At 40.8% G+C, this 19,159-nt stretch overlaps 2 protein-coding genes across 9 annotated transcripts in view; one reads left to right on the forward strand and one right to left on the reverse strand.

Annotated features, from left to right (window-relative positions):
- The window catches only part of LOC128090180 (cytosolic purine 5'-nucleotidase-like), a 587,975-nt gene that overhangs the window by 362,733 nt on the left and 206,083 nt on the right, over window positions 1-19,159 (reverse strand). The window lies entirely within an intron of this gene.
- The window catches only part of LRRTM4 (leucine rich repeat transmembrane neuronal 4), a 422,410-nt gene that overhangs the window by 40,032 nt on the left and 363,219 nt on the right, over window positions 1-19,159 (forward strand). The window lies entirely within an intron of this gene.

Below are 19,159 nucleotides of genomic sequence, written 5' to 3' on the forward strand. Positions count from 1 at the left end.
TGGAACTTCTCATGACATGCTCAAGTTCTCTATGGGTTGCTTTTCTATTTTGTTAGGAGCAGCAAAAGTATGTAAGAAAATGGCAGCAATTATGATATTAACATAATGGGAACAATTAGTGCAGCAAAGCCCAAGTTTTAATTGAAATGCACTCATGTCTGTTCAGGAGGTCTTTGTCATATCTTGATGTACCTTCTGGTTGTAACAATGTTCTGCTTTCTGTTCGCGGGGGTGAAAGCAGAGTGAAGGCATTCAAGCAGACAGGCTCTAAGGGAAAATGTGGGTAAGAGCTTTGCAGCTTTGCTACCTGGCAAGGACTCCATTACAGCGCTCATTGATAAATTTCCCTTGAATCTTTTTTTGAAAAAAAGATTTAGAGTTTGATGAGCAACAGTACGAAAGGACATCATACAATCTGTGTTTTATCTTGGGAAGAAACCCCATGAAAACCAACAGTTTTGCTGAGGGAATTTGGGTGTGTGGAAGCTTGCAGTGTCAAAACCCAAACCCCAATAATCTCACCAACTGTTTTCAGATCAGACTTAGACGAGAGAAATACAGGTAAAAGAATCTGTACAGAAAAAAACACATATATCATTGATTATTGGGATTGGAAAAGACCTCCCCAAGTCCAACCCCAACCCATCCCACCATGCCCACTGACTGTGGCCATCAGTGCCACATCTCCATGGTTCTCAAACACCTCTACGGTCAGTGATTCCACCAGCTCCCTGGGCAGCCTGTGCTAATGCCTCAACATATTCCCACCCTGTCTCCCTGTATGATTCCTCTGACTTCAGATAAGGCAATCTGTATCTTAGTAACACTGTTTTCCACAGGGCTTACAATATTTCCTTGCATCACATGTAGCTGTAATTTTTAAACAGTGATACATAAGGCTGATGGCGGTCATGTAGCTTCTCTCCAACTACATTGAAGCTTATATTTATTTATTTATTTTAGTTTCAGCAAATAGTTATGTTTCATTCAGAACCTTTCCTTATGTGTAAAAAGACCAGCCCATGTTTTTCCTCTTTTTTTTTTTTTTCTTAATCTACTTTTGTCCTTTCTCAGGTCTTTCCCAGAAAGATCCATTTATCGTAACTGATGACAACATTCTCCTTTTCAGTTCCTTGGCTCCTTGCGTTGCATTTCTCACTTACTGCCATGAATACTGAATCCCAAATGAGAATTGGGATTCAGTATGAATCCCATAAATGAGAGAAGCCCCATCTGCAACGCTGAGCAACAGGTTTGGAGGGTGCAAGGCTGTCTGTCTGCAGCTGTCTGGTTATCCCTGTGAAATATCTCCTCTGTCTGTACAGCCTTTGGACACTTGAGTGGAGGCAGCTCCTGGCGCCTGCTCCATCCTTTCTATCTGGTCTGTTGCTAAATGGCAGGAGCTCTGACAAACAGCTGATTCATGACTGACACTTGGAAATCCCCCAGGAAAGTCAGGCACTGTTTAGAGGAAGAAGCAAAGTAATAACTTGATGTTAAACTCAGTCCAGCAGTTTCATGTTCTGGAATTATTTTGGGTTAAAGGATGCTGAAAAGGACTGCTTAAAAGCCACTTTCAGTTCATTATGACTTTCTGTCCTACCTTACAGGTACCCAGATTCCTTTACGGGTGGAACTAAGAGTACTGCTTTCAGAGGAGTAGAGTTACTGTTTTTCTACTTGGTGTATGTACTTAGCACCCTCTGTGCAAGCTGGTAATGTTCCTGGAGAATGAGTATGTCATAGGTACTTATGCTATATTTATATAGCATATGTACTATACTTATTTCTCCAGTGCCTTATTGAGCAGAACCATGATTGCAAATCCACGACAGTAGTTTTTAAGCCTTTGTCTTCCCATCCTATAGGGAATGGGACCCATAGGGAACTTGCTCCTCCTTGGTTCTGGTTTCATTATTGCATTATTCTCAGAGGCTCAGGTATCAGTAATGCTCAAGGCACAGTAAATAGCCTTCAGTGAAATACAAGTGTAGATGTAGGTGATGCTGGTCAGCTGATGATTATGACTCACCTGTTTAATTTGGGAAGTAACTGCAATAGAATAAATGACAAGCTTTGTTGTTTATTTTTTTTCCTATAGCTCTAGATTTTGATTAACCAGGCAAATGATGTGTTTTTCTTAATTTAATAATTAAGATGAATAGATTGTTCTGCAGTTAAATTATATCCAGTGACATATTTAGGAAGGATAGTGCAGAGTTGTGTCCTTAGTTTTACTGTCTAAAGTCCTTTTTTTCTGAAATGACGGTTGTTTTCAAGGGATTTAATTTTCCTAGTGTTATTAGTCATGGGTAAATGGAATTAACACCTGTATCATCTTTAATAACGTACAAAGAACAATTGTATTAACGTATTCTCAAAAACTAAGGGTATCCCAGTTCGATGCTGTATCTTGCTAGCTGGCCTTGCTCACTATGCATCCGAGCTTTGACTTTGCAGCGAAATTCAAAAAAACCCAAATCCCTAAGCGTACAGGAGTCACTGTGCTTTTGTTAAATCTGTTGGTAAAATCAGACTCACAGAATGGCCGGGGTTGGAAAGGACCTCAAGGATCATGAATCTTCAACCATTGGCCACCAATCTCCCCATTAAATACTACAACCAGGCTGCCCAGGGCTCCATCCAACCTGGCCTTGAACACCTCCAGGGATGGACAGAGCATCCACAGCCTCTCTGGGCAGCTGTTCCAGCACCTCACCACTCTCATAGCAAAGAACTTCCCCTTGACAATCAACCTAAATCTCCCCTCCCTCAACTTCAAACCATTTCCCCTTGTCCTGCTGTTATCTGCCCTTTCCAAGAGTTGACTCCCTTCCTGTTTGTAGGCTCCCTTTAGGTACTGAAAGGCTGCAGTGAGGTCATCCCGCAGCCTTCTTTTCTCCAGGTGAACAAGCCCAGCTCCCTTACCCTGTCTTTGTATGGGAGGTGCTCCAGCCCTCCTCTGGACCCTCTCCAACAGCTCCCTGTCTTTCTTGTACTGGGTTCTCCAGACCTGGACACAGCACTCCAGATGGGCCCCCACAAGGGCAGAGTAGAGAGACTGCAGATGCCCCAAAATGAAAATTCAATGAAAAATGATGTAAATTGAAATTGGCCTGTAGAAATGAACTCCTGTGTGTGCAGCAAAGCAGAAAGAAGACATTAACGTGATTAGGTACTTCTTGTTGCTTATACAGTATGCATACTTCCCCTGACTTGACATGTAGGGCATTTTTAGGGTTTTAATTAATAGCTGTCTCTCTGGAGGTTGGTGGCCCTGCCTGTGGCAGTGGGGTTGGAACTTGATGATCCTTGTGGTCCCTTCTAACCCAGCCTTTCTGTGATTCTGTGAAAACTAATAAAGGCAGAGTTGTTTTTCCACTTACACAAGTTAGTATAAAGAAATGTATCCTCTGATGAGGTAGTAAGTCTCTCATCCTTTTCTCTACTGAAAATTTGCCTTTATAGTTGTATACTGCTTCACTTTAAGAGTTGCTCCTTCCTTCTTACCTTTACCACCACCTTTTTCATAGCAGCACGGTGGTTGTGTATCGCTTTCTAAATAAAAAGCTGAAAGAAGAAACTCCATTTTCTTTATTTGTAGTGCTAAAATTTCGCTATACTCAAGACCTCATTAACAGTGGTTGCTATTGCCTGTTCCCAAGGAAATGAGTACCAACACATTGCTCTGTGTTTCACATTGACACGCTGAGGTTTTATGTCTTATCCAAACACATACTGTATGTGCTGTCCTCCTAGGTGTAGCTTGTTTGCAAAAAAAAAAAAAAAAAAAAAAAAAAAGTAAAAAGAAAAAGTGAAGATGTGGAACTTTCAAAAAGGGACAGCAAACTTCTGCCATAACTTACTTTGATTAATAGCTGGCTCAAGGAAAGTATTTTGCGGAGATTTTACAAATTGAAAAGTGTTTGTTTCTGAATATCAGCAACATTTTGTGACTGCATTATAGCAGCTGTGTCATGAAGTGATGCATTCCATTGATTATCCCCTTCTGGACAGAAAATGAAATAAAACAAATAACCCAGGCCGTTTCTTTGATGGCGAATGGGCACAATAATGAGTTTGTTTCGTTTTCAGGATGTGTGTTTGTCGTGTTTGAAAGGTATTATAATGCTGTGTATAGAAGTTAGGAATTATAGCTAGAGTGAAGTTATGATTCAGCTCTGCTGACTCCAAATGCTTAATTAAAAGTCAAGGCAGAGAAGTAATAATTTGTCAGAATTATAAAAGGATTCATCTTCTAGGCAGTTGGGGGTCAAAGATCCTACCCTTGCTGAATAAGGAGGAGCTTGGTTTAGTGATCACTGATTCAACATCATTTAAATGTTCAAAATATAATGGAATGTAATGGTACATAAATTCTCCAAGGAGAAAATAAAGTCTATATCTATGTCTATATTTTATACCCTGAATGTTCAGCAGTTTGACAAGGACATGGATGAAGTTATCTTACGCCAGTGGCAGCGGAACATTGATGAAGAGCCTAGTAGTAATTATGAATTGGCAGCTGCCAACAGGATGTGGGAGTCCTCTCATCTCATGTGCTGCCCATCTCTGTAACCAACTGGTTAATGTTCCTTCTCTGCAACCGCACATCAGCTCTGTTACTAACTGCTGGATAAAGGAGGGTCTTGTTCTGTTTTTTTTTTTTTTTTTTGCTTTGGAGTTGTAGAATTTTAAACTGAAAGGAAAACCCAACATATTTTTAATTAAAAAGCTATTTAGTACTTTAGTCAGATCATTTCCATAAACAGTTGTTATCAAGGAATCGGAATTGAGGATGGGAGGCAGGAGAATGGTGTCTTGTCTGTTGGTGCTGTTTTGGCAAGAATTTCTTAACAACTTCACAGTCATTCATCATACCTTAACCTGGTGCATATGCTTCACAATTTCCTCCCTCTGCTGTTTGGTCACAGCTCTGTAGGAATGCAGTGTTTTTTGTTAATTCCAAAATCCTTAAGCACTTGAAGGTTTCTCATAATTTTGGGATGTTAGGGGTGACTGCAGGATGGGAGGATGCTCTGCAAAAAAATAGCTCGTTAAGTTACATAGTTAATGCAGCATCTCCATCACTGGATCTTCTTGCAGGGAGAGAACTTTCAACATTTTCATTTGGAATTTTTCTTGTTGACATTAAGTCCTTTCATTATAGTAACAGAAAATGAGCGCCTTCTGACTTCAGTGTTCTATTTCCAATGACTTAAGAGGTTCTTTCTCTGTTTCAGTTATTAATTCCTTAGGATAATTTCAATGAAAACAGTGTATTTATGTAAGATATTTCTTTTATTCATGTTCCGTAGCTGAGTACCGACCGGTTCCATAGACCACAACTCAGAATCCTAACCTTATTATTTATACTTGATTCTTGTTTAAAATGTTTAGTAGTCCAGCTGTGATTAGTGTCTTACTGTGCCTTCAGTAGAAATAAGCATCTCCTGGAAGCATCTATAATTAAATAAAAGGGAAAAGGAATAGCAAGGAGTGTTATTTAGAGACTTTGAAGAATGGCATCAGCCCAGATCTGCTACGTGCACTCTCACAAAGCCAACACAAGGCATAGACTGAATATCTGTATTCTAAGAGCTAATCCCGAAGCAAATCCCAAGTTTCAGGGTACCAAAATCTGCTTGATGCATTAATACTGAAAGAAACGGTATAAAGTGAACCGCCATAAAAGCGTTTCATCTTCTGTAATTAATTCCAGGCTTGCTCAGTATTCTTCTGTTCCCTGATTTGGCTGCAAGTTCACAATGAAGGCAACAAATTACGTGTTGCCAAAGTAACGATGGCAACAAATAATGAGGAGCAGTTGGCAATCAGAGATATATGTAATAAATCATGTGCAGTAGTTTAAGAAAATACTTGAAAATGGAACCTTCATATGGATAATTTATTAAAAGAAGATAGAAATAGTAAAATTAGGCTGGAATTTCTCAAGATGCCCAACGTGGTATTTAGATCCCACTGTAATTCCATATGAGTGCAACACATTTCTTCTGTCTCTCTTTTCCTTTAAGAAAATCCCATTGCTTAAGTTTCTGCTATTTATGTTTTGTTCTGTCTGCTTTTAGAGCTCATCCTATAAATAAACTCTTGGCTACAAGAAATCAGGCTCCAAAATGCTTAAATTCTCAGAAACCATCAATCATGCATTTCAGCAAACATGGGAAGACAGTGGTATATTTGCAAGAAGAATTGTTGGATGAATTATGAAGCTGAACTTACTTGGAGCACTTCGGTACCTTCAGCAAAAAGTATGTGGATACAAAACCAGAGCATTATTTTTAATATCACAAATCTCATGATTATTTAAGAGTTACTTAACAACTCCAGCAAGTTCCCGATGCCAATTAGAAACCTTTCTTCCTGTAGTTACTGTACTCATTTGAGTTCATTTGATCTACTGCACTGGTTGGCGGTTTCCTATTAATTCTTCTTCAGGGTGAGGCATTTGGAGTCTGCAAAACAACTTTGAGACTGTTCTGCTAGTCTGCCCTGACCATCTACCTGCTGGCCCACCTTGCTGCTTGTAGGAGTAGTGCACACCACTCTCCTTTGATGGGATTTCTGCTGTTCCTCTGCGATGGAGCAGGCTCAAGCCTGGGAGGAGTGAGCTCTTAAAGTTAAGCACGTGCTTAAGTGCTTTGCTGGATCACTGCCTTGATCTATTGATGTTCTCAGTGCAATTTGCAGTAGCTATAATTGCCTTCCCATGTTTTCAGTGGCTGCACATTAAATCTCCATGGACTGTCCTCCCAGCGCCGGTGCATCACTGCTGCTTCTCAGCAATGCTCCCTAATGCTTTGAAGGTTACTGCACAAGAAGCTGTCTTGTTTGATGAGGAATCAGATGCCTCAGAAAAGCTTATGTGGCTGCTGACATCTCAGGTGGCAAAGGAACAGGTGAGAAGTTGAGTACACATTGTGGACCATTCTTTTCACCCCACGCTGGGATGGAGTACAGTGCAGCCTTTTGCCTTGATTCCATGAAGAGCTGTGGATTGGGAATTTTTAATTTAGTTTATTGCTTCCTTCCGCCCCCCTTCTGCATAAAAGAGGTTCCCCAAATTAGTGACATATGCTTCATACAGTTCCCCGCAACAGCAGAACCACAGCCCAGTGCTGGAGCAGTGCTTGGCTCTGTGCTGCCTCCACGTGCACAGCCCTCTGTTCCTGTGAAGGTTGCAATTTTTTCTTCAAGAAAACACTTTGCATTCTTTTGCTCTATAGTACAGGAGCCCTGGTAGTCTAACAGCAGCATTAAAGCTTTAAATAATCCTAGGCTTTATCTGGGGAATGTGAATAAGTGGCTTAAGCAGTGTAACTGGTGTTGGTTGAATCAATCTCTTGTAAAATACAACTAGAATCAATTGTACAGAAACTTTGATATTTTTTGCAGTGCCACAGTGGGATTCTTGTTAGCATCTGGCAGTGAATGGAGGTACCCTACGAGGTCAATAAAGCAGGCTGAGGTGTCCTGTTAGCAAATAAATAGCTTGCCAAACAAAAATTGTTGGCGTTTATGAAGGAAACTTTCTTAAATTATGAATGGTTGTAAGGCTATTACAGGCAGTGTGTTATAAATTAAACAGATGTTAGCCTCCGCTCTTCTACCTTCTCTGTATTCAGAAACCAGCCTTTCAGAAGGGGAACTTGTGCACTTCTTGGCAAAACATAATTATTAGAAGAATTTTCATTACCAAATGAAAATGTAATCAATCATCCAGGCTGAGTGGTATTTTCCTTTAATCTGTATCAGAGTAAGAGCTGTAAAGAGAGTTGAGTATTTCTGTTCAGCTTTTGTTGTACTGCTCATCACAGTATTTGAGTGCATCTCAATGGTGTATTAATTAGGATGACTGACAGCCCTGTCGTGTGGCTGCTTTTCCCCAAAAGCAGCAATGCACACGGCAAAGTGTTTTCTGTTCTTGTTTCTTCTTATGTCATATTGCTTTGCTTTTTATTTTGTTCTTTTTCTAAAGGCAGGGTCAAAGCAGTGTACCTTTCACTTGGAGCACCAGCTGCTGAGGTTATTGCAGTGCACAGTTCCCATGGGATTTGGTGAACCAACTGCTTGAAATTAATTCCCCAACACGCCCCAGCGCTCTGCTGTGCAGAGGAGCTGCAAGCTGTATTGAGACAGCAGAGCAGAAAGAGATATCTGCAGCTTAAAGTGAGAGATGGCCCAACTTGAATGCAAACAGTACATGGACGGGCGATATTTTTCTCAGCACACTGAGATTTTCTTGTGCTAATGACACTGATCGTAGCTAGGAATGAAAGTTAAAGGATCTGCTGGTCATAACCGTGTAATCTCTGAATTTAGTAATCTAAGAGATAAGTAACCGTTATTTTCTCTTTCATATAGAGGCAGTCTGGTGTTAAGTTTAATTCTGGAGTTCACTGTACGTTTTAAATATCAAGCATATTTCACAGTAACGTATGCTAGGAAAGGACTGGCAAATGCTATGTTAGCAAATAAAAGTGAGCCTCCTGAAAAAGGTGGGGGGATGTGGTGGAAGGTCAGGAAATGAAATGGAGTGGGCTGGATGTTTCCTGGAATGAAAAGAGAATGCAGCGGAAACTAGACGAAGCAAATTTAGCTTTGGTTTTGAGATTAAGGAGCCCGTATGGGTAACCCATTACATTCAACTGCTGCTGCTGTGTCAGCCAATTTTCTGCTTGCTGTGCCAGAGTACAGGTTTCCCATTCAAAGAAATATACTTCCAACTTTCCTTGTGATTTCTTGGAATTAATACCCAACTTGGTAAATCTTTTGTAGGAGGCACAGTGTATGCAGCTCGGCTTCAGGTAATCCTTTATTGCAATTTCTATCATTTTTGTTTACTTGAGTTTTCCGTTGTTTATTTGCTAGCTTTTTTAAGAGAAAGAAAAAAAAGAAAGGCACCTTCATTTTTAAGGGGGAGTTAAGCTTTACTTGTGGGATGCAACGGCCTTGAAGAGAAAGATTAATAATGCTTTGTGCATGGGAAGTGGGAAGTTGGAGAATCTTAGGTTTATTAAGCTCTGTTAATATTATTTAGTATAGAACGGAGAAGTAGCTTAGGCATTAGGGTGTTTTGACTTTCCCTTAGTCCTTAAAAGTGGATTGGAGAAATGAATTCCATGCTTGTCTCCTTGAATCCAGAGTGTTGTGCATGCATCAGGTGTTTGGCTGAATGGCTGGACACCCAGACCAGGGAGGCAGGTGCAGAAGTGGATTGCTATTGGAATGACAACCAGGAGGCTTGGATAGAACCCTGTCGTCACCAGCTGCTTTTTATGTGACCTTGGAAAGTAAATTCATCTTTGTTTTTATGCAGTCTGTTAACAAAGTATCAATATACAAATTAGGTTAATTATCGTCTGCTCATCTGTGCTTGTTCAACATCTACTGAACTGGAGCTTAGATTTTGCCTGAAACCTCCAGCTATTACCATTACAAAGCCATAATTTCCAATGATATTCCCAAGAATGATTGCATTGCTAAGGACTGCATATACTTTTTTGCTTATGGAAAACTGCATTGTGAAAATCACTCTTGGAAATATTATATTTGAATGAACCTTTCATGCTTTTCCTGCTAACCATGCTGTATGATCCTTTCATAAATGCATCAAGCTTTATTTTGAGACCAGCAAATTCTGCTGAGAGACTTGGTATTTAGGTGCTAGGAGGCAAATCTGAAAGCACTTCAGAGTGCCACGTGTAAAGGACTGGACAAAAACTCTGAACAACTCAAGAGTTTTTAAGTACTCAACCAATGGAAGTTGGGTTTTGCCTAGTGAAGTCTATAGTCCAGATGCTGGTTTGCACCAGCTCATGCCTGATCCCCAAACCAGTTGGTGAAAAACTCTTGGCATGGAGAGGCTTTCCTTATGTTTCTGTTTTCCACCTTCTTTTTTTCTGGCCCCATCAACTGCCAATAAATTAGTAAATGTTCCTCCAGGCTGAGATGCTGGGAGAGTTGTGCTGTGCCATATTTCGTTTTGTTTACTGTGGGATAAGGAGGCAGTAAAGTGAGGTTGTTCAGTCATGTAGTTTCACCTCATCCTCTCTGAGAAGGGAGGAGAAATTTGTTATCTTTCCTAATGAAACTGAAAGCAAATATTTGGTTTCTTCTGATCTGGAGGTTGATTTTTATGTAGTCAGTTGGTAATGCATGTGGAGGAATTGCATAAAATTTTCAAGCATTTAAAGAGTAGGTTTCTAGAAAGTGAAATTCAACCAGTTTTAGGGAAAAACTATAGACTCGAGTGTAGTTGTATGTGTATATCTATTTATTAAGAAGTTTGAGAATCATGGGCGTTTAGGATGAGGTGAGTTGTAAATGGCAATGCATGAAATGGCCTTGCATCAAATTTTCAGTTGGGCAGTTAAAAAAAAAAAAGAAAAAAAAAAGAATCAAATGTTATTGTTCCCATCTGATGAACAGAAAAAAATGCCAGGAAATCTGTTTGCCATTCAGCCCTGTTTACCGAGGAGTTGTCTACACTGTGTCCCTTTACCAGCCCTGCAGCTCCTCTGTGTTATCCTATGCACTCTGCAGTGTACCTTGGCAAAGCTCTGCTGATTTCAGTGCTGAAGATGCTAGCCCTAGGAAGCCACTAGGTAGAAGTACATATTTTACAGCTCATAAACTGAGGGGATTGTATTGCTCCAAGGACTGATAATAGGATGCAGCCCCATTCATTCTCAGCTCGCTGGCTGGAATTTAGCCCAGCCATGGATGAGGTACAACACATTGGCAGGGGCAGTATGAGGAAGCTGGGACCAATGATGCTCACACTGTACCTGCTTTGCAGATAAACAACACATCTATTTTCCCACTCTGCCAACTCAACACCTTCAACAGCTGCACTCAGGAAATAATCTGGAAATCGTCTATGTTTTATAAGCGTTGGGATTGCAGTATGAGCCAGGAGTTCTGCATCCAGCCCTGTATTTTGAGCAAACTGGCATTTGCAGCGTGCTTTGGGGAAAGGATGCTGCCCTTGTGGATTTATGTGTGAGTAAGAGAGAGACTGATATCACAAGCTCCCTCTGTATGAAGTGATGTCGTTAAGCTGATACATGTAACACAGGATTGTGTACTAATAGACTGATGCTAGTAAAGGAAGAAAGCAGAAATGAGTGAGGATGCATCATAGCTTCATTCACACTGCAGTCTCTAGCTGCAGATGCATTGGCAGAATAGATTAAGGCCTGCTAATGCACCGACAAGCTCTCTCATCATTTTCTTATCCAGTATGTTTGGTCAAGTGCCCATCGTGTAGCTGCTCCTTCTTTATACTCATTCCAGTTTAAATGAGCTGGATTAATTGAAACAAATCTAAATAACAGGTTTGTTAGTCCTTATACTTGGACTGGAAAAAACCTTGCGTGTTCCATTAATGTCACAAATCCAAGCAGGATTTTGTGAGTGGGAGGTTATGGATGGATGGAGAGAGCTGAAATCGATACTCTCTGAGCCACTGTTCCACCCCAGAGGAACAGTTGTGCTTCTAGGAGAGCAACAAGCTCAGGTTCAAGAGCAACAGCTGCTTTGCAGTGTTCTGGATGCTTATTGCAAGGTGAAGACAAATTGTTCCTTGTGATGTCAAAGGGCGCCAGGTGTCTGTTAATCCATGCTGGTACAAAGGACTCCTACTGGAGCTTGAAGTGATGTTTTGCACTCTTTGCATGATGCTTTCACTCTAGAGAAGGCAAAGGCAAAAGCAGGATCCAGCTGACCAATGCATTTCTCAAGTCCAGACGAGAAGCAAGGTGGCAGCAGCAGCTAAACGTTCATTCCTCAGCCGATAAAGTCTGAAATTTGTTATCTCTTCTGTGCCTGCAGAACTTCCAACCAACCATAAAAAGTTCAGGGGTGTCAGAGTAAAGATCTATGCTCTAATCAAGAGGGATGTCTCCTCAGAGCTCTATTAGTTGCCAAGAAACTACTTTTGCAAAAGTGGAAATCTCTAACCACTCCTAAAATAATTGGCTGGATGGACACGGAGTGACCTAGCTGTGCTCAGAAAGATTTCCTGGAACAGATGATGAGATACCACCGTAAGGAGTGTGATGTAAATACACAGATAGATGTTGCCAACCAAATGGGGAGTCTAATTGGATTTAAATCCTTCTTGTATAGGAAAAGTAGCATGGATTCCTGGCTAACTGAATAGATACTGAGGAGTGCAGGTCCAGTGACTTCAGCTTTTTAACTCACTCTCTGGACCATCATACTAGCAATTAATTCTCTACACTTTTAAAGAGAGTCTCACACTGTATTGATCTTGTCTGTTTGGACTATAAATTCTTCAGTGCCTGTCTGTCATTAGGCATTTGCAGGGCAGGGTGGACCTCTCACTTCATGTCATACAAATCATGCTGACGTGTATCAGAATTGATTCTTGTGATTTCAAGAACTTTTGTTCACATTTGCCCTTCCTTTCATGAGGGCAGGTGGTTAGTCAGCTCTCCTGCAACTGGCTTAGCTGCAAAGGGAAGTGTTGATGGGGAGCATTTCATGCTTGCTGAATGCAGGTACAAGGCTTGGGTGAAAGCAGAGCTAGGCTTTGGTATTTGGTTGTTTCTGTTTGTATTTGCATTGTTTAACGGGCCAGCTCACTGTAATTCTTCCAAACTTGCTCCTTTGGAATTCCATGGAGTTGCATCAGCTGAGAATCCCACCCTGTATGTGGGTATCTGGCAGCTGCAGCATCATGAACCTGAAACAGGAAAATAGAAGAGAATTCTCCAAGTGAAAGTTGTCTTGGATAAACCAATTCCACCTCTCCAGGTAGCTGACACTCATTTTACATGAAAGATTCCTTTATTTCTAAAGGAAGTATCTGCATCTGAGACAGTCTGCTATTCTGTATTGACTTCCTGGGGTTGGGAGGAACGTCATGGTTTTTAATTCACTACTCCTTTCCTTTCCTGTGTTTACAGAAGCTTAAAATCAAACTTAACTGATCTCTGCCAAAATTCAGAATCTTAGAATCATAGAATCATAGAATAGTTTGAATTAAAAGGGATCTTTAAGATCATATAGTTCCAACCTGACTGCTGTAGGCAGAGACACCTCTCACTAGACCAGGTTGCTCAAAAATCCCCAAATGCTTTCTTTTTAATCCTATGATTTTGGGGAATCTGGAGTTTGTAGAGTTAATAGGTTTTATTATCTTGCATGTCTCCAGTCATCCCTCAACTACTGCCATGCTGATCTTTTGCCCTCGACTTTGTGGTGTATAGAGCCCCATTTTTTAAAAAGCAAAAGCAATTTTACTGTAGTCTCCATGATTTAAAGCTTTGTTCCATGCTAAAACACAAAAAAACTTCTCAAGATTTAGATGCTGTACCAGCTTTTACAGCATGGGGAATTCAGGCTCGTACTTCTAGCAGACTTTTGCTGCTGCTGTTGACCAAAGTTGCAAAAGAAGTTTGTGTCAGTGAAGAGATGTGCTGGACTGGAAGTGGTTGGAGCTACCAGAGTGGTTGCACAAGCTGTAGAAGACATCTCCAGCATCATGCCTTGACAACTGCTGAATCATTTAATCTAACGGCTCAGTCAAGGTCCTGATTGTCTGGACAAGGCATCTGCTTGTACTCAAATCCACTACAGTGATATTTTTTAGTGCCGTAGCATAAGCATTCAGAAGTGACCTAAAACTTGAGCAATCTGAATGTGAACATAAATAATTAAGTAATTGTTTATAATTATTTAGTAATTATATTACTATATTAATTATATAAATAAATATTTCCCTCTTTCCGCCCCCCTCTCCCCCTTACCATTGAAAGTTTTCCACGCTAATAAAAATTAGCTTAGAAGAATTACTGAGTAATTTCAAGTACCATAAAGTAGCTGTTGTGAATAAAAAGTGTTGTAACTGCAGAACCTCAGCCCAGTTTACGTAGGAATGAGTTGTTGTCATTAATTATCACTCTATTTTATAGTTATTGCCTGTAATTTCAGACTTTAAATATTCTAAAGCATAAACAATGCTAATTTAATTATGGTGTGAAAATTGTTGAAATTTGCATGCAGGGGAAGAAACCATTAATAAAGTTTATTCAAAGAGAAACTTCTAATAACAGTTAGCATTTGCCTACATTTCTGTCATGGAATTAACCGTTCTTCCTTAGCTTAGGCCAATTATTTACAAAGAACAGTCGGCACAATCTGTGTTAATCATTTAGAGATGCAGAAGGCTAGAGAGCTGTCTGATCTGTCTGTACTGAGCAGCCACAAAAAACATTGCCCTAGTATCATTTCCTTGCATCGAGTTCATTTACCTGTTTGCACCCAAGTGCAGTGTCGGAAGAACTGCTTTGAGCTTTGGGATAATCCAAAACATGATTCTGTTGTGGAAGGTATTACGTGGTTTTATGTTGAAAGGTTACATGTTTAGTATCACAGAATGTTCTAGAGAGGGATAAGATCATTCCTTGTGCGTTTTATGAACTTTTGGTTGTTCAAATGAGGCAAGCACAATAAGAATCGCTTCTAAGGGGATTGAGTGCATTCCTCAGTGAGTTTGCAGATGGCACTGAGTTGAGAGGAAGTGTCAATCTGCCTGAGAATAGGAAGGTCCTACAGAGAGACCTGGGCAGGCTGGTTGATGGGCTGAGACCAATTGCATTGAGGTTCAAGAAGACTAAGGGCCGGGTCCTGCAGTTTGGTCACAGCAATGCCATGCATTGCTGCAGGCTTGGGGTAGAATGGCTGGAAGCCTGTACAGAGGAAAAGGATCTGGGAGTGCTGGCTGACACTCAGCTGAACATGGGCCAGCAGTGCGCCCAGCTGGCCAAGAAGGTCGATGGCATCCTGGCTTGCATCAGCAATAGTGCAGCCAGCAGGAGCAGGAGGTGATCCTCCCTCTGTACTGGCCCTGGTGAGGCTTCATCTTGAGTGCTGTGTCAGTGCTGGGCCCCTCACTGCAAGAGAGATATTGAAAACCTGGAGCGTGTTCAAAGAAGGGCAGTGGAGCTGTGAAGAGTCTGGAGCACAAGTCTTATGGGGAATATCTGAGGGAACTGGGATGATTTAGTCTGCAGAAGTCTCAGAAGAGATCTCATATCTCTCTACAACTGTCTGAAAAGAAGTTGTGACGAGGAGGGGTTCTGCTCCCAGGTAACAGCAATAGGATGAGAGGTGATGGCCTTAAGTTGCACCAGGGGAGGTTTGGGTTGGATATTAAGAACAGTTTCTTCTCAGAAAGAGTGACAGTGCATTGGCACAGGCTGCCCAGGGAGGTGAAGGAGTCACTGTCCCTGGAGGTGTTCAGGAACCATGGAGATGTGGCATTTAGAGGCATGGTCAGTTGGCAACCTTCATGACTGAGATGCTAAGAAAATGCTAGATAGTGTTGAATTATATGTATGTAATAATGTTTAGATACATACAGTATTGGTTAAACATTCAATATATATAAAACTTCATAGAATAATGCTTAAATATTTACTGAAACAGTCCTTAGGATTTTACATCTATTTCCATCTCTTTTTCACAGAAATATTCCTGTTTCTCAGCACTCTATGTAGGTGACTATGAAGCTGGTTCATGGCTTGAATTATCTTGTTAGGAACAGTGTAGTGTCAGTCCCTTTCTTGTAGATATTTCCGAGATAATTTTCACCTCTGCAACTAATTTTGTGTCAAAGCTTGTACATGCATATGATACCTAACAGCTTTTGGATGGAAATGAACTTTAAGTGGCTATTAACACAAATTGGCTTTGAACCTATAATCTGCAGATAAAAGACCCTTTGAGCTGTCCAGGTCTTATAAGCAAACTTTCGCTCTGAATATAGATAAATGTAGAGAGTTATAAAATTTCAAATGCAATGACTAGGTTTATTTTTCTTAGGTTCTTGTTCATATCTCCTATTTCCAAGCTCATATGCTGGATTGATCTGAATTCAGGCCAAAATAATTTTGTGAATATGTTTGTGAGACTTGTCTGGGTACCAGCCATTGGTGTGATGCTTTGAGTTCTACCTGGGAGCTGTATAGAGATGGGTGGTAAGGCTCTGAGAGCTGTGGGTGCCCCGTCCCTGGAGGTGCCCAAGGCCAGGTTGGATGGGGCCCTGGGCAGCCTGAGCTGCTGTGAGGCAACCAGCCTATCGCAGGGGGTGGAACTGGATGGACTTTGAGGTCCCTTCCAACCCAAACCATTCTGTGATTTTTCTAACCCCTAATATGAATCTTTAAATCCGCGCCAAGGTGGTTCTCTGGTTCAGGTTGTTATTTGTATTGCAGATCTGGCAACCGGAAAACATTCTGTATTCATTTATGTCAGTAGTGAGCCTTCTCTAACTTCACTGGCAATCAGATTGGCTCTCAGTGTGTAAACCATCCTGGTGTGGAGCTGTTTCAGTTTACTCTGAGATGAACTGATGCAGAGGCTTTTATGTTGTCACCCCTCTACCTAGGATACGAAGGAGTCTCACCCTGCACCAGAACCCTTATTCCTACAACTGCATATTGAGCATTTGTTGATGAATATGCTGCAAGGCTGACTTTGAAAACAAAAGGGCAGCTGTGTGCTTGTAAGTGTTTAGCAGACACTGAACCAGCAGTGGGAACACCAGCAGTACATGACACGGAGCTGGGCTGCAGGGCTGGCTGTGCTGCGAGCGCGTGGAGGTGGCAGTCACGTTTGGTTGTACAGCATGAGGTCTGCTGCGTTCGTGTCACAGCATTCTGTTCCCAATCCTCTGTGAAAATGCACACTCCTTAATTCCGCCTGGCTGGAGGGGATCTGCAGGTGCCTTCTTTGTAAAAGTAATATTGATCTTTGCTAATCACGTGTGGCCACATCATTGTAGCGCACCGCTGTGGATCGCTGCTGTGCATTTCTTGCAGACCAAAGGAGGGGGGGCTGCTGGTGTCACACCAGCTTGACAGGATCAAGTGTCATTTTGTTGCCAAATGTTTTGTGATTTTACTTTTTTTCTTTTTTTCTGATGGAGGCAGGTTGGTTTCAAGGAAAGATCTAGCAGCCCATGTTTATTATTTGTATGTTCCTGCGATAAAAACTGAGCTGCCAAATTCAAGTGAGGAACAGAATTGCCCAGGAAATGAATATAGAAATTGTTTTTTGGGTGTCAGGTCAGTTGAGTTTCCTATCATACTTTTTCCATTACTCACTGTGTCATACAGTGTTATGCATTTAGCTAGCACTTGGTAGATAGGCAGTGTTATATATTAGTGTTACATACAAGCAGTGGTTGTGACAGCCCTTAATGTGATGATGGACCAGTATTTGTTTTTCAATATTCAGTACATTTTAAATACAAATCCATATCTGCTTTTATTTATTTATTCATTTTTTTTTTAAACCAGCATGATGGTGTGCTCAGAATCCCTTATTTAGGATTCATTTGCTCTCTTAATCGGGTTTCTTTTCCTTTTGACATAAGGGGAAGTAATAACTGCTTGGACTTGATGACTGTCCATGGAGATACGTATAATGCTGTACCTGCTGCTCACATCTGGAATATTCAAAACTACTCATGTCCTGTCAGCTTTGCTGATGTGACAGAAATGAGATTTATTCAGTTTGCTGCATTCAGAAGTAGCTAGGTCAGATAGCATTAGACTTATCACATGAAAATAATCCACGACTCATTAATAGTTTACTCTGAGTGGAGGAGAGGAGGTATGTGTGGCTACAATGCTGCATAATTATCAGAACTGCTTGCTGGTTCAGGAATGATGCAGTAAAAACTGCTTGGGCGTAGAAGCAAATGCTTTAGCTGTGAATTCTCTAATGGGCATCTCATTGTCCTTTTTTAATTCATTAGGGTTTCATTTTGTGTATTATTTAAACTCTTAGGGTTCAGTATTTAACATGTTCAGTTCTTCTTAAGGCCCAGTGAGGTGGTGGAGTCACTGACCCTGGAGGTGTTGAAGAAACATTTGTATGTTGTACTGAGGGACATAGTTTAGTGGGAAATATTGGTGTTAGGTGGATGGTTGGACTGGATAATATCTTGGAGGTCTTTTCCAACCATGGTGATTCTATAATTGTATGACTCTAATAGGAGCCATAACCTCATAGGTGCGTTTAAGAACAAAGACAGCAAATTGAACAGCAATGAGTGGAAATGGAATGAAAAGGAGTGAGGAACTCTTACAGTACTGGGGTTGAAGCAGCCAACTAAAATCCTTCGGTAGCATATCCAGGATTAAGTGAAGGGTCTGAACTGCACCGAGGAATGAAACTTTCATCTTAATTTCAGAACACTGGTAAGTTTTAAGCTCAAAACTTCTTAGCAAGAATAGTATGAAAAATCAACCGAGTGTTTTTAGTCACTGGGATGAATACACAGCAATTCTGTAGTAGAGGCATTAGTCAAAAGTTACTGTTATCTAGCACAAAGCGAGTTTGACAGAAACATGGGGCAGCTCGCCGGTTCGCTGCGTGCGTCATCAATCATTTCTCCAGGTCCTTCACACCCAACGCAATGTCAGTGTAACCATTACAATGTAAATGTGGCTATGCAAATTCCCAGAACCCTTATTATCAAATTCATTAGAGCCGTCCAGCCGCTGTGTAAATGGTCCTGATTGATCTTCAGGTGCTGCTAAATAGTCACGTAGATTTTTCAACTTGGAAATATTGCAGGAATTCAACCTTGTCCCCAGAACGTGGCCTTTTCTTGTTGTTTGCTTTCTGCAGTATTTCATGCTCCCTTCCCAAAATGAATGCTTCAGCGTCGTTTTTATCCTTTCCAAAACAGGAAAAATCAATGCAAGAGCCCACAATAGAGAAACCACTGGCAATAAAGCAGGATATATGCATTTTGGATAGAGAGGACTGTCAATAAGAAAATTGATTTTTGTTTCGGATATGCAACAACAGCAACAAATTACAAGATTATGTATAGCACATTCATTTTTTCTCGCTTCTCACTTCATCTGTTCTTGACTGTCACTGTCAAACTTACTGTGTGAAGAGGCATGTCAAAGGAGCAAAGAAAGCCCATGAAAAATGTTCTGATTTCAGCACGCACATGCTTTCTTTCATGCTTTACATTCAAAAAAGAGAGACTGCCAAATATCTACTTTTTTTTTTTCTTTTTTTTTGTCAACTTCTGTTTACAGTATTCAAAGACTCAGTGATTTTGGAAGAAAAGTTTGATGCT

This window comes from Tympanuchus pallidicinctus, unplaced genomic scaffold (assembly GCF_026119805.1).
Source record: "Tympanuchus pallidicinctus isolate F22 unplaced genomic scaffold, pur_lepc_1.0 scaffold44, whole genome shotgun sequence".
NCBI classification, from domain to species: Eukaryota; Metazoa; Chordata; class Aves; order Galliformes; family Phasianidae; genus Tympanuchus; species Tympanuchus pallidicinctus.